Below are 17,252 nucleotides of genomic sequence, written 5' to 3' on the forward strand. Positions count from 1 at the left end.
GGAACACATACACACCCTAAAGTATTATCACTTGTTTTTGTTACACCCTGTATACTTAACTATCTAAAAAGAGTGAAATTACTATTTCTTTAACAAAAAATTTAAACCGGCTTCCAAGTAAAAACAATAACATTACTTACTTATTATTAAATGAACCAAAAAGTGTGAAATAATTCTTACTCTTTACTAGTGCCTCTTTCAGAATTTGCCTAATTTATCTCAACTACTTCTGTACTTATACAATTTTCATAATTTTGAATTCGGTACCAGCTCAGAATTGATGGTTAGATGCACGGAGCTAATACTAAGGTTAGATGTTAGATGGTTCATTTAATAATAAGTAATGTTATTTTTTTTACCTTCAAGTTGCAACTCTTGGAAGTCGGTTAAAATGTTTTGTTAAAAATAATTTGTGATGCATTTTCATGTAGGTACCTTAGCTTTACTACCTTTTTTCAGCTACCAAAAAGTAAGATTTTGCGCCACAGTATACCCCGTGGTATACTTCCGAAGGTACTGAACAGAATTTCGGACTCAAAACCAGACACAATAGCTTATCTATTGTTATCGCGGCCGCATGTGGCCGCTTGGGAGTTGAAGAATTATGCTACTATGCTGATCACATATTTTATCATCATCACCTCTACCATTAAAATATCCATCCTCACATTATGACCTTATTATTTGTACTTTTCATAGTCATTTAGCTCAAGACTGATGTTTTTGATCATTATTCTTTCTGAATAGGCGCCGGCAGTCTATATAGCCTAACTTCGAAAATCGGCGCCCGGCACCGGCAGCCAATTCAGCAACCGGCGCCGGCAGCGGAGGCACTCTTTATTGAAAGACGTTATGTCTTTCATCTTTGGTCCATATACCTCACTGTCAACTTAATGCGAAAGGATTATCACAGTTTGTAGCTAGTAATATCTTATTTTAATTACAGTACTTAATTTGTAATAACTTCTAAAAGTATGTCACTTACTTAATTGACTAACTTAACATAGTAATAAGTATCGTAATCAAAATTAATTTTGTCTCAGAATAAATTACTTACATAAAAATCTAGCGTAAAAAAACTAACACACCAATCTTTTATCTAAAATTACATACATAATTAGAAAGCTTTTAAGTCTTAAATCTGAAAAGTTGTTGAGAGCACAAAATACAGGGTTTAAATTTTTAAATACGGATGTAATTAAATGAAAATCGGGTCAAATCCTTCGTACATTATGAATTATAATACAAAAAAGGTTACGGTTTAATCAAACCAAACCTTTCTATGAAGCCGATCAAAAAGTAGGTATATTTTGAGATTTAAAAAGGTTTACTTTATACCATGGCCTAACTATATAATATATTCGACCTTTATTAACGGACACAACAGGACAAGCGGCGCGGCGACCGCCGACGGGCGACGACGCGGATTTCCGCCACTAGTGAAATCCCGATTCAATTCGTAAAAAAATTAAGTCTTTAGTGTTAAAACTATGCTTGTCAACTGTTTTAGTTACTTTAAAAAATTAAATGTTTACATTGTTAAATAGGGGCATCCATGTATTACGTAAGGCATTTGGGGGGGGGGAGGGCGGGGGGGGGGGGGGGGAAAGGGGCTCAGGCGAAATTTCCGTAGAAAAAAAAGATGTATGCTAATTGCTATTATAATTAAGCAAAATTAAAAATAATTCTTACTACTAGAAATAATATTAAAATAAAATAATAATATTATTTGAAATCTTATGAGACGTGTGCGTTTTGCGTGACTTGTGAGATGAGTTGAGAACTTGAGACGGCCTAAAAATCTTCTTAACCTTTCATATAAAACTATGTAACATAAAATTATAAATTAAACTTATTAATAAAAAATACAAACAAAGATATTTATTGATATTTTGTTAATATCAACTTAATAAATATACTTATGTATAATATCGACTTCATATTATAGATAATAATTACTACTGACAGTTAGTAGTTGCCTCGAAATAAAAAAAAGAACAATGTTTTAAAACATTAAAAACAGGAAACATATCTTTAATGAGTTGTAGCTTTAACTTATATTTTAATAATATTAAATTATTTAAAAGTTTGTTTTGTTATGTAAGGAGATGTTATATCAGGTATCCATGGTTCCCACGCCACGGTAAAAATGAGATATCCTGTCGTAGGACGTACTGTGGTACCTACTTTCATTTTCAATATAAAATGACTTCATCAGCGGCGCTCTAAGGAATTTCACTACAGATGTGGAATAAAAATAATTTATTAAGTTCCAATTAAGCTTAATTATAAATGCACATATTAAGCAAATTATACCTATATATGACATTCACACAAATCTTAGACTAATCATGTTTAAGCGAAAAGTGATAGTGTTTATCCACTCATAAAATATTAAATGTTTTGAAGTCTATTTTTATAAATGTGATAGCACAATCTTCATTTTAAACAGTTTAAATATTGTTATCTAAGAGCATTTCTATACAAATTTCGTTGGTGACCTTTTTGGGTTATCACAAATGTCTAGCTGGTTTTTAAATCTTGTAAATTATCTACTCTCGCCTATGCATAATAATAATATGTTACCGAAGTTTTGTAAGACAAACTTTGAAAGTATACTACCGTCCACCACGCGATAATTATACTTAGTTACTTCGAGCATTGCCTAGAAAACCTCAACTCTCAAGCCACACATTCTAGTGCCGCGTATCTTGAAGTTTATTATTGGAGTGCTACCACTTTAAACTGTTTCTTAAAATTTAACTGCCAGTTATAGTGAGCGTAAAGTCGGCGAGATAAAGACATGTTTGTCAAACATCATTAGCTGAGACAATCGCCGGTTTCACAGAATTTAAAGGGTACGGGCGTCGGGCATACTACAATGAACATAAAGCTTCTATGAATCAGAATATCCGGGGATAAATTTAGTCTGGCAAACTGTTACTTGATCTACTACTTGAGGCCAAAAAAATACATTTAAGTATACCAGAAAAGGTAAGTTAAAATATCAAGTGTCCCGTAAGACTTCTTCCCTAGTCAAGAGATTTTCAACCCTTAAACAACAAATTAAAAATATTTTTAACGTCATATTATTTCAAACTTAACACCTACTCAGCTGGGTTTATACTCGAAGTAAAAGAGCCATCATCAGTTGACTCAGAGTGCAACGACAGCTGACCTGAATATGGCGTGAAAGAAACTCCCGATTCCGGTTCACTTTCCTATAATATTTTAGACGGTTTTTAGCACTAGTTATTTTTAACACACGACATCCTAAAATGAAATATGTAACTAAGGAATGTTATATACAGCTACACATTCGAGACTATACTGAGGATGTTCCTCACATATAAGTACTTAGTTACCTCACATAATATAGTTAGAAAAGTTTAATCTCAATATAAGTACCTACTCAAATCTCTAGTCCCCTTTTACGCACTATAAGGCTAGAATCTCCTATAAGTTGCAAGTAGGTAGTATAAATGATGTTAGTGTATGTACTATGTAGTATAAGTTATAACTTGTAACCTAATGCATGATGGCCAAGAAAAAAGCTGCGTATAAATCAACATAGATGTTAGTACATAATGTAACGTCCATCACTAAGTACGGAAGCATTATTTATATAGATTATTATCCCCTGTTATATTACTTTGTCATCACCTTTCACTCTTTTTGTCTCATTGTAATATGGACTAATACTGAATGTTTTTCATAATATTATATGTAAGTAACTTTGAATTAATTCAGCAGGCTGAATTAAGTCTATAATGCTCCTTACTTTAAGCTGAAAACAATTTAAATACATAACGTGATTAATGGATATCCCCACTGGGAGCACTAAATAATTAAAGAGGATATTGTGTTCTAAGTAAAATATATAAAGAGGATGTGTTCGAAGCGCCGTATTTACCAATTAAGTTAAGGAGTATCCTTAATACAAAGACGCAGGTTGTCGTATATTTACGTGACACAGGATATATTTATCAGCGCTATTTCGGACAGAACTGCCTGACAGGCGCGTACAGTATCCGGGGACGGATGCGCATAGAATTCATTATGAGTCCACCGTTTCTGGTTTTCATAATTTTTATTGATTAATGCTATTAATTGTTTTACCTAATCGAATTTTTTTTGGAATTCATAAAGGTATGAGGTATAATTATTTGAGCTATAATATAGCTTATTTGAAAGAATTAAAACTAATTGTCAAAAATTAAAAATAAACTTAGAAATAAAGAGCACACAGAGGACTGAAACATAAATAGTCAGTTAGATTTATAACATTGCATTTGTGTTAAAAATATATAATCACGTAGGTATAAAATCTGTAAACAACTTTTGTATAGAGATTTCCCACAGCTCAAGGTCTAGGTAAAATTGTGATGAGTCCGCGAATATCATGTTATTACCGAGTAATCATTTCCGTAAAATTATGGAGACGGCTATTTAGTATTTTGTGATCTTTATATTGACAGCGATTAAAATAAATGGTCGTGTCATAAGCTGTTTTTAAACCTTCTTTTGAAGACCCATACAAACTACTGCAAGCATTCAAAAGTAATGAAAAGGCTTTTTCTTTTTGGAGACAAGCTGCTTAAAAACGTCTACTGCAATTACTTTACATAACTAACTATACTATACAATATACCTATATCCTTTATTGAGAAACAGGACAGCCGCACATAATGCTTCTAATGATCATTGAGTAAACATATTATTGGTAATTCTGTAATTAGTCCTCGTTTTCGTATCACCTACAAGTAACAACTTCCTTGTGACTGTAAGTTAGGTTGTGTAACAGTCTTTACTCTAACCTTTGCAGATGCCGACTTCACTGATAAATAGTAAGCAAAGCCGTGGATGTGGTGCACTATATCTTGGGCTGGGCTCGTGCTTTTTGTCGCCGCCGCCTGAATTCCATGTCCTTATGTGGCTGCGAGCCTGGTAGTTTTAACTAAAACATGATCATACCTCCTCCACCTTATACGGGTAAGTGTTTGAACCCGGAACCCAGTTTAAGGTCCAGGATGATAATGTAAAAGATACGTGTATGTTAAAGATACGTTATATGTACCTGATGATAAAATAAACAGTCCTGACCCTATGTCTAAGATGTTTTTAAATCAAAGAAGATACCTAAATATTAATGCTTCTATAGCCCCGTGCGGTGTACCCAGTACCATAGATTATTGGGTAGTAATACGTAACCGATAAATTAAGTTTTAGACTGTAACTTAAATATAGTAGATAATAATAATGTGCCTTTCGATTTGGCAAGTAATAGGTCGTAACTCGTAGCACAATATTCATTAACTCTAATTTAGATCACGAACGAGTTAGTTCCGAACTTGACCTGTATTAAATTTTTTAATTAAAATTAAGTAGGTACGTTTCGCTTATAAGTTGTAAGTTAACACCAATTAACTATCTAAACATAAACAGCATTGTAATTTTACAACATTTTGCGTGAAAAAAAACATGACATGACAAATTACTAAGATCAAATGTAAGATTTGGCTTGACCTCCTTCCCCCTACTCATCTTGCGTAATTTATGGCCACCCCTTAGTAATGTCAAGCATTAAAAAATATGTTAAAATATAAGAAGTTTAATCTATAATATTATATCTGTAAGTAAGTAATAACAATAAACTACATTCCCAGGTTTTGTGGATAGGGAAATTCGAGTAGTTCCAATGTTTGAATTTTTATGGTCATCAATAATATTGCACAAGTAGCAAGATATAATTATTAATTACGTATCTAAAAGTTTTGATAATAATATTATGTAAGTTACTTAATAATTAATATTATGTTAGTAAATAGTACTTACATTAAGTACTATTTACTTCACAGAATTTCAAAATGAATGCCTGATAATAATCAAAAAATGTTTAAGTCAAATTACCTAACCACTTAAAGCGTATGTTATTTAACCTAATAGCATTTTCTTTGTACGGTAATTAGGGTAGAATTATAATTACTTATTTATTTTTGCCTGCCAATATATAATAACATATTTTTTTCCTGTTTCTGGGGGTAGATTGTCAACCTACGTTTACTTTAAACTTTAAAGAAATAGACAAACTTACCTAACATAGCATTTAAAAACTTTGTGTTAATAACAATTAATAACTATAATATAATATTATGATACTTATTAATTAAAAAGTACTTACAAAATGACTTTATAAATACCTAATATAAAATATTTAAAATTTAAAAATGTAAAATGTATTAAAAATACACTGATAAAGTATTTAAATACTTATTAAAAGTAAATATTAACAGACTTGCTCACCGAAATTGTCTTAAAAATTGCTACACATAACTGCAGTTCCACAAGAGTGCCCAAACGTCACAAAACTCTCACTCACTAATTGTATTTAATTGTAACTTTGTAATTTCGCGTAAATTATTACGATCGCGACGTGTTGCTTCAAACAAGCTTATTGTAGACACACGCGCTCACAGTACAACGGCCGCGTGCGATATGAAGCGAGTAGTCAGAGTAGCGACAATCGAGATTCGAGTTTCGAGTTTCGACAGCCGTTCGTACTACGTTCGCAACAAATATGCGGCTGTAGTCGAAACGCAAGATCGCACTGTAGAAGACTCTGCAGCAGACACTAGACAGCAGTTTGCAAATTATCAATCAAGGTCCTCTCGTATGCTTGTAGATTTTTCGTACCCCCTTTCCACCCTTTGGCCTCACGTGAGTAATGGACGACCCCTATTAGGAAGGCGACCGCGACGTTCAAAGGGTACATGACATAATATTATTATGACACGTCTAGCGTACACTAAAAAAATGTGGTTAGCGGATTTATGCAACCGTTTTTCATTATTTTGATGATGTACGCCTAGATTTTAGAATTTAAAGAAAAATAATATTATAATTCAAAATCCTTGTAGCTTTATAGTTTAAACCCAGACCATTGAGATCCTACATCAGTGGTGCCGCTGCGCGCTGACGGCTAAAGCCCAAATTATTAATTTTGTCTCATAAAACGAGGTAAAGGTTTCCAAATTAAGGTCTTACAAAATGCGGCCATTAAACGCGGAGGTCAGATCTTAACAAGGAACGTTACCATAATATTACGAGAAAATTATCCTTTTACAGATAAATTGAAATATCGATTCGGCAGTTCGGTAAATTTTACGATGTACAAATTATTGTTATTTCTGTACTCCGCGTAATTTTGCTACTTGTTAACCGTGGTTTAATCAGTTTTACTCTATAAATTATAAAATATCTCGAGAAGCAACACGAACGTGTCGTTTTACGTTTACGTAGTAACATTTAAGTAAACTGTGGACTGTGGTGTCGTGATCTAATAACAATTAAGTATAAGTAATATGTGTTTTTAAATAAAAACCGCTACACTTCGCGACTTAAAACAGGATTAACAGGCCATATGTTTTCTGACCACCAGGTGGAAACCTATACAACCAAAATTGCCTATACCTACTCGTAACTCAACACCTAAAATCTAAGGACCCCATAAAGCGTGTGGTCTTTTTTGTAAAAAACTAAAATATAAAAATACTAGATGTCCCACGCGGCTTTAATAGTAAATTAGGGATTTTACGAAAACCGTACGTACATTTTCCCGCAAAAAAAAAAGCTTATGTCCCTTCACGTGGTCTACTCTATATCTGTGCCAAATGATATCAAAAATGCTCCAGTAGGTAGTTGTGAGATAAACCGATTCTATAATTTTCCAGGTTTTTTCTACATTTTCCTCTGTTTCTTCGGTCCTATTATTCTTAGCGTGATAATATTATAATATAGTCTTCCTAACTAAATGAGCTATCTAACACTGAATTTTTTTTTAATCGGACCTATAACTGTTCCTGAGATTAGCGCGTTCGAGCAAACAAACAAACAAACTCTTCAGGTTTATAATTAGTACTTATAGATTTTTTTTAATCGCTTGACAAACTCGAGTCTCGATCTAAAAGACTATGAAACGTGCTAATAATAGGGTCATAAATTCATAATAGGTTCATATTATAATCATTCATGGGACGATGTATGATATAATATGGTAGTGACGATGATGATGATGAATATAATTTGCATAGTAGCATCTGCTTTCCGTTCTTATAACAACACCGAAACTCCCCAACTAGTAGGTATATATGTATGTCTAGAGTCTCTGGTCAGGAGTTCCCTCAGCACCTTCCGAACCAGGATATATTCAAAAACTATTTGTAATTTACAATTTTCTTCCAAGGTTTGAATTCTAATTCAAGGCGTACGTCCGCGTCACCATCAGGGGGAAAGGACTACGGGGTCAAAATATTTACAACTCACGTAATTTATGGAGCTCCCTTTCGTTGTATTTAATACGAAAGTCTCTATATTCAACGAAAAGAGGGCACGTTTCAAATTTCATGTCGCAACCAGTTACACAGCTTCCTTCATTAAGAATTAAGAAAACCTAGGCTACCTAGAGTGATTAAAATGGCTTATACATAAAGAAGAATACGACTAATTTAATTATGAAGAATACCTGCTAATTCACTTAGGTGACATAATAATATGAAGGTAATTAAAATGAGCATATTGTGTTTATTAATTAATCACACGTGAATTATCGAGCTATTAAATTGTACGATACCGTGTAAGGGCCGGGACACAAAAACACGACACGACGTCGTATCGTGTTTTTGTGTCCCGGCCCTAACTTGTAAGTTCGTTCGTTCCGTCGTTAGTCGTAAATCGTAATACCTACGTAAATTCTCAGTCAAAAAATTACTTAGGTAATATAATATATTATGTCTACTTATTGATAGATCTGCATCAAAATTTGTTTTGAACGTAGTTTTGAACCAAACCTTAATGTGATAACAATAATTTGTCACTGGCATAATATTATATAATAATATTTTCCTCTCAGTGGCGGCGCAAGACCTAAATTTTATGCGGGTTAAATTTATCTATTTTGCGAGGCCCCCTGATGGATGATTCAAGCAGACGGATTTTGTTCAAGGACTTTTTTGATACTGGTAAGCGCTCTTACAGACGAACGGCACGTGTCAGCGGCATGTGTCGGCGGCAGTCGACGGCAGTCGGCGGCACGTGTCGGCGGCAGTCGACGGCAGTCGGCGGCACGTGTCGGCGGCAGTCGACGGCAGTTGACGGCAGCCGACGGCAGCCGTTGACAATTTATGACGCTTGCAGGGGGCCTACCACGACCTTTCCTAAAACGATCATGTTTCCAGAAAGCTTTGTTGTAAGATTACAATAACATTACCGTACTCACTTTTCAAATATAATTTTACTAAAAAACAGTAAAAAATGCAAAATATTGTTAAATCCGCTGTGAAATATCAACTTTTTAAGATCGATAGCTTGACGTTAAAGTAATTATTGCTTATCTGTCAAACGGTGTCGCTTAGTAGAGGTGGTGGTAGGTAGTTGTGACGTACCGCCTAAAGGTAAGCGGCCACAGGTCAATATCATACGCAACGGACGTCTCGCATCAAACGGATAATTTTTTCACATTACTTTCGCTGAATCGGCAGCGTATGGATAAACGAATAGTTTAGTAAATGAATGCTCAAAAGGGGGGTGTGGGTGGAATAGTAAAAAGCAGAAATTTTGACTTAGAAACTTTGTTTGGACTAATTTGAAGATAAACATATATACTGTATAGTCGGTAATCCGTACGCTGCCGATACAGTGGACGTACTTTAAAAAAATTATCCGTTTGATGCGAGACGTCCGTTGCGTACGATACCGACCTGTGGACCTTTACCTTTTACGCGCTACGTCACAACTGCAAGCGTGATAAACTGTCGACGGCTGCCGTCGACTGCCGCCGACTGCCACCGACACGTGCCGCCGACTGCCGTCGACTGCCGCCGACACGTGCCGCCGACTGCCGTCGACTGCTGCCGACACGTGCCGTCGTCTGCCGTCGACTGCCGCCGGCGCGTGCCGCTGACACGTGCCGTTCGTCTGTAAGCGCTCTAAATCCTAAAAAAAACGCGCTGTCCAAGGTTGTTAAACTAATATGTATTCTGTGTCCAAGGGGCGCGAGGCCCCCACTATAGGATAGGATATGCTGCATGCAGTTTTACGGTGACGTTGCCGTAGCGTACACTTTTTTTTATTCGAATAACATATTTGATATTACCCTAGTTAATGCACAATACTTAGATAAAATTGTACAAGGCACGGCGACGTGCAACGTTGCGACTTGCGTCGTCGTGACGTGCATTTTTACGTTACGTTGACGTAAATTTGCACGTCGCGACAACGTTAAACGTGCCACGTTACCGCACCGTTCCACGTTGACGACGTCGTGACGTGGAGATGTAGACAGGCCGTTACTCGATAGTTTTACTCCAAATCGAGTAAAAATTGTCGTGTGGACCGCAAAACTCACAGCTCGAAGGCTCGCATCGAGATTCGAGCAATCTAATTTCCTTCGAACTTACTCGACGCGACCCGTCAAGCTTTACTCAAGCGTGTGAGTTTTGCGGTCCACACGATAATTTTTACTCGATTTGGAGTAAAACTATCGAGTACTGGTATAGGGGGTTTCGGGGGCGATAAATTGATCTAGCTAGGAATAATTTTCAGAAAATGACATTTTATTCGTGTTTTATCGAATACCAAGCAAAGCTCGGTCAAATAGCTAGTATTTAACTATACAGTTTACATCACTAACTTTGGATAATTGACACAAAGGTACTTCTCATTTTCTCCCTAAATCTATTAACATATTGTGTCACCACTCGCCAACCAGTCTCCTGGTTATAAAATGTATAACCATTAACCGGAGAGTGGTTAGGTTGGTACTTAATGGTACGTGCCAAACTTATAGTCTCTTACAAATGCTATAAAAGAAAGCACTTACTACGAAAGCTGTTGATAGTTCCTATGTGTTAGTGTGTGGCACAAACAGTTGGGGAACAGGTGCGGGCCGCACAGGACGACGCCGGATGTCCGTGACTAGACTCCACACCCTCACGCAAATGAGCGAATATAAATACCACAACAATGTATGGGTAGAGAGTAGACATTGCTGAGATAATATTGCTTGTACCATCTGAGAAATTGAATCATAGACAGATGGACGATGGTGGACGTCTACGTCATTTGGTCGGGCATCAATTCAATTTTGTCAAAATGTGACGACTGGTTTTGACATAATGCAAGTCTGCTATCTGCCTGACTGCCTATAAAGGTGCTCCCTCCCGTGAATGCGACTTAAAAATCAATACGCTAGTAATAGGTAAAATACTCAGTCGAAAATAGGTAAGTACATAGTTAATAATAATCGTGCACGAAGGGTTCCGACTTCCGTACAGTTATAGAGCGAAAAAAAATCGGCCAAGTGCGAGTCAGACTCGCGCACGAAGGGTGCCGTAGCGAAAAAAGGAAAAAAATGTGTTTTTTGTATGGGAGCCCCCCTTAATTATTTATTTTATTTTAATTTTATTATTAAATATTAAAGTACACATATAATTGAGGATTTTATTATAAGTGTGCCATTATGGATTACGAGCCAAAAAGACCAAAAATATCACTTTTTTTTTTATTATTTTTTTTTTTGGTATTTGTTGTCAAAGCGGCCATAGATAAACACAATCTGTGAAAATTTCGGAAGTCTAGTTAAGAGCCGCTCTTGAGATACACACACGAGATACAGACGTCTGTCTGTCGCCAGGCTGTAAGATGTATCTCAAGAACCGGATAGCTAGACCTCTAAAATTTTCACAGATTGTGTATATCTGACAGATAGACAGACAGACAGACAACGAAGTCTCAGTAATAGGATCCCGTTTTTACCCTTTGGGTACGGAACCCTAAAAACTATTATGGTTAGCTATACCATAATAGTTTTTTAGGGTTAGTAGTCTTATAGTTAAACTACTCACTACACAATTATTTCAAGCAAATTAGCTGAAAATTTGGCAAAATTAAAGTACGACTTTTATCTATCAGGATACATAGGTTATATTTTAAAAAAATAACTTTACTCTATACTTAACCCCACGGCTTAACCCACATATCCTGATACTTAGATAAAAGTCGCACTTTAATTTTGCCAAATTTCCCATACATTTGAATTTAATTGTCTTGAACTAAATGCGGGGTCTAAATTAAAAGCATTTTATTTGTTACTTTTGAGTTTTGAGTCTTGTTTATTTGTGGTCTGTTCTTGCGATATAATTACAGTTCATTATGCATAGTTGATAAATAATTAAAATGCTATTTCGCCCACTTGACTGCAGCACCATTTTGCATGGCTTAGGGCAGTTACACACTTGTTAAAGTTCTTTTTCTTCTAACAGCTGAAAATATGTATTTATTTTATATATTACAAACAAAATATACGTAGGTAATCTGCTTTTGTGTAAAATTATTATAGCATATTATGTATTATAATAGGTAGACATTACTATGTCGATCAAAAAGTAATGATAAACGGGTATTTCAAAAGAAGATAAAAATCCAAAAAAAAGTAATTCACTTCTTTAGTCCCTCGCGACTTCCCAGCAAAAAATTTGTATAAATAGGACGTCATTTGGAGGAGCTACGTTCACTTGAATACCAGCAGTCAGAGCGACAACAAGAAGATGGAGAAACTCGAAGTGAGATGCGTTATCAAACACCTCTGTTTGAAAAAAAATTCTATCAAAGATATACACGCTGATTTGGTGGAGATACTAGAAGACTCTGCTTCTCCATATTCTACGGTGGCACGGTGGTGCAAAGAGTTTAAGCTGGGTAGAACATCCACAGAAGATGAACATGGCGAGGGACGCCCAACCTCGTCCCTCACTGAGGAAAACGTGAAAAAAGTCTAAGAAATCATATTAGCAGACCGAAGAGTAACCGTCAGACATTTAGCTGAGGTGACAGGGATCTCATATGGCAGCATCCAAAGCATTTTGACCAGCAAAATGAATATGAAAAAGGTCTCCGCGCGTTGGGTACCGCGAATGTTAACGGACAAACAAAAGCAAAAAGAACAAAGCCGAAGTTGCGATGGCTGCCATTCGAGCAGGCTTCGAACTGGTCAAAAACCTGCCCTATTCTCTAGATTTAGCCCACAGCGACTTTCATTTGTTGTCTCGGCCTAGGAACACCTCAGGGGCAAGAAATTTGAGGATGAGAGCGAGGTGATGGCTGCTGTAGAGGCATTTTGGGAGAACTCTGATTTTTTTTTTATGAGATAAGGGGGCAAACGAGCAAACGGGTCACCTGATGGAAAGCAACTTCCGTCGCCCATGGACACTCGCAGCATCAGAAGAGCTGCAGGTGCGTTGCCGGCCTTTTAAGAGGGAATAGGGAAGGGTAGGGATGGGAATCCGGTAAACTCACTCACTCGGCGAAACACAGCGCAAGCGCTGTTTCACGACGGTTTTCTGTGAGAACGTGGTATTTCTTCGGTCGAGCCGGCCCATTCGTGCCTAAGCATGGAACGTTGAACTAAATGTATCGATTTGTCAGGAGACAACGTAGCAAAATAAATTAAATTTAAACAAGAATCGTTGTTTTATTATACTCATTATCATTACTTTTTGATCGCCCCTCGTATGCTCTCAAATAACAATGTTGCGTGTAGTTAATATATTATACAATATTATATAATTAGCAAACGGTTATTCTTATGCTCTGTGACAATAAAATTATGAGATAAATCTGTAGAACTTACATAATAATTAATACACCTACCCGTTTACTGTAACCAAATATAATATTATAGAGAAGCTATCTGTACCTAGATAGCGATGCAGTCTGCAGTTATCCAGACTCCCGCAATGCGGACATCCATATGCAGATTAAACTGTTTATTTATGTTTTCAAAAATACTTTGGGCTGTATTAAAATATAATTAAGTATAATATAATATTTTATTTTTATTTTTAAAGGACCCGATAGAGTACTCGTGTTTTCATAAAACTTCAAATTGATGGATGGGGCTTCCCCTTCCCGCATCCATGCCTCAAGTCTCGACACGCGTTGAACTTCTTAACACAGAGTATAATTACTAGTACGTCTATGCCTATTGTGCTTCATACTTGTTTCTGTTTTACAAGAAAAATATGTACTTAGTGTAATTTCATTAGGAATACCGTCTCAAAATCCAAAAGTACTGATTTTAGTAGATATAGTTTATGCATATTAGAACGACAAAATCGAAAGAATATTTAGTTACGGCCTACGGGCTTTTTGACTTTTTTAAAGAAGATGCGCAAATAAAGGTATAATTTCTTAATCTCTTATTTCTGTATTTTTTAAATGTTTAAATAACTACACCAAATTCTGAGCTGCCAGATTTTTATAATGTTCTATTCAACCGTTGCCAAAGGGCAAGCGATAAACGAACATTTTGTAAGAGACCTCTTCAGCCTCGACCCACTTTCCGAAATAACTTACAGGTTTCTTTTCAGAGTAAGTAAGTAGATAGTAAAAAGCTGCTATTTTATTTAAATCATTAAGACGAAACATCTTATTTCGTTATTTTTAACCTAAGTAGTATTCTAAGTCAGGACATTCGTTTCTCAACAAACTCCTTCTCCTATCACGAAGCTAAAACTTTGTAATTAGCTTCATGCTCTAAATGTTTTTATTTAACCGACTTCCCAAAAGCAGAAGGTAATAACCTTCTGCTTTTGGTTAATACCTAAATTAATACCTACTATCAAGTCTACGTTTATTTATCCTTCAAATATTCTTCTGATAGGACTGTTCGTGACTTTTTTTACGTATTCAGACCAGCCCGAAATTTGTCAGCCGTTAACTTTTAAAATAAGTGGACTATAAGGTGGTAACTGGTACCTATTTGAGAATTGAGAGATAGGTATATTTTTTAACGCCAAGCAATGCTTTTACGATAATTTACATTTCGTTCGCACCGAATAGAATTAATGTACAAGTACTTAGGAGTTAGGAGTAGGGCCCGCTGCGCCCAAAAAGTTTGTAGTGGACTCAGCCCTTATAACCACGAAAACTTGGTTGTACCTGGCTGTACCTACTCATCGGCTTCAACATTGCCGAAAGTCGAAACCATGCATTTTTGACAATTTCATGTATGCAGTTTAGTATAAAGTCAACAATGTACACTTTTATTCTTGATCTGCTCAGTTCCTGGTTGATGGTGAGTGTGTTATGGTGACGCCATAGCATGTGGGTGATGTGGGTTTTTGTTTACTTCATAAGCAATAGAATATTATAATGTTTTAAAGCATAAAACGCAGTTGCATAACTAAATAGTAAATAAAATATGGAACCGGCCAAGTACGAGTGTAACTTTCAAAGGCCGCAAATCGCAATGCACCTGCAGCTCTTCTAATGTTGCGAGTGTCCATGAGCGACGGTAGTTGCTTTCCATCAGATGACCCCTTTTGCTGGTTTGCCCCTTTATTTTTTATATACTTATACTAGATGTCCCGCGCGGCTTCGCCCGCGTAAATTAGGAATTTTACAGAAACCGTACATTTTCCCATAAAAAATATTTTCCCCGTTTTTCCCGCATTTTCCTGAGTTTCTTCGGTCGTATTAGTCTTAGCGTGATAATATATTATATAATATAGCCTATAGTCTTACTCGATAAATGATCAATCTAACACTGAGATAAGTTCTTAAATCGGACCTGTAGTTCCTGAGATTGACGCGTTCAAACAAACATACTCTTCAATGTTATTATATTAGGTAGGTATAGATTTTTTTTATCTATGGACGCTTCACACCGGGTCAGTCTGGCCCCGTGGTAAGTACCTGATGGACTTGTGTTACAGGTACCAGACAACGGAAATATATTTAATACTTTTATACTATACATATATTTAAGATTTTTATTATATGATACACATATTTAATACACATCCATGACCCAGGAACTTTGAAAACTTTTTGTTCCGTCGGCGGGATTTGAACCCGCAACCTCCGGCTTGAGCTACCAACGCGCTCACCACTGAGCCACAGAGGTCGTTAAACTATTTTTAGAAATAAAATAAAGATTTTTTTTTAATTATCGCTTGACAAACTCGAGTCTCGATCTAAAAGACTATGAAATGGTATAATATGGTAGTGATGATGATGATGAATGTAATTTGCATAGTAGCATATGATTCCTGTTCTTAAAACAACGCCGAAACTCCCAAACTTGTATCTATAAAGAATCAGGAGTTCTCTCAGCACCTTCCGAACCACGGTATACCAGGTATATCTCGGTGCAAAATCTTACTTGTTGGTAGCATATGCTTAGAATACTTCTCACGAAACCGAAGTCACCACACGTTTCCCTATAAGTTTTGAGGAGTTCCCTCGATTACTTATGGATCCTTCATCAGATCACCACTTTTGTGAATATAAAAATCGGGTAACATACGGCGGAGTAATCGTTGAATATAAGAAAACGAACATAACACCTCCCCCATTTTGAAAGTCGGTTAAAATTGTAGCCTATGTGTTATTCTGATGTATAAGCTATATTATTGTAAAGTTTCATTAAAATCCGTTCAGTAGTTTTTGCGTGAAAGAGTAACAAACATCCATACATCCATACATCCAAACAAACTTTCGCCTTTATAATATTAGTAGGATATAGCCTATAATATATTATCACGCTAAGACCAATAGAAGCGGAGCACCAATGAAGAATGTTTCAAAATCGGGTGATTTTTCCTATTGTGCTGCGTAAACGATAAAAGTTTCGCAAAAAATGGCAGAATTTTCTTTATTTACCCATGAATTAGTTACTCTCTCGGGTCTGTGGCTGTTTGGTTGTTCGTTTTGTTCGGTGTTGCTATGTGTCTGTGCGGATGATTTTCTTGCTCTCTGTATTCGATGCCTATCCCTATCCTGGCTGAGGCGAGCCTCACGCTCTACAGATGATTCTCTTTCTCTCTGTATTCGATTTCTATCACTATTCTGGCTGAGGCGAGCCTCACGCTCTACAGACGATTCTCTTTCTCTCTGTATTCGATTTCTATCACTATTCTGGCTGAGGCGAACCTCACGCTCTACAGACGATTCTCTTTCTCTCTGTATCCGAATTCTATCATTTTTCCGACTGAGGCGAGCCTCATGCTCTACAGACGATTTTCTTTCTCTCTGTATCCGAATTCTATCATTTTTCCGACTGAGGCGAGCCTCACGCTCTACAGACGATTCTCTTTCTCTCTGTATCCGATTTCTATCACTATTCTGGCTGAGGCGAGTCTCACGTTCCGTTGACGATTCTTCATCTCTTGCTGAACGTGCTCTTTTGGCATTCA

The 17,252-nt window shown here is 36.2% G+C and overlaps 1 protein-coding gene across 3 annotated transcripts in view; it reads right to left on the reverse strand.

Annotated features, from left to right (window-relative positions):
* The window catches only part of LOC121725864 (GAS2-like protein 3), a 72,324-nt gene extending 65,828 nt beyond the window's left edge, over positions 1-6,496 (reverse strand). For all 3 annotated transcript variants that reach the window (XM_042113006.1, XM_042113005.1, XM_042113004.1), the window contains exon 1: positions 6,304-6,496. The gene's annotated coding sequence lies outside the window, so the exon portion shown is untranslated. The remainder of the gene's footprint in view (positions 1-6,303) is intronic.
* Positions 6,497-17,252: the final 10,756 nt, after the last annotated feature.

This window comes from Aricia agestis, chromosome 4 (assembly GCF_905147365.1).
Source record: "Aricia agestis chromosome 4, ilAriAges1.1, whole genome shotgun sequence".
Taxonomy (NCBI): Eukaryota; Metazoa; Arthropoda; class Insecta; order Lepidoptera; family Lycaenidae; genus Aricia; species Aricia agestis.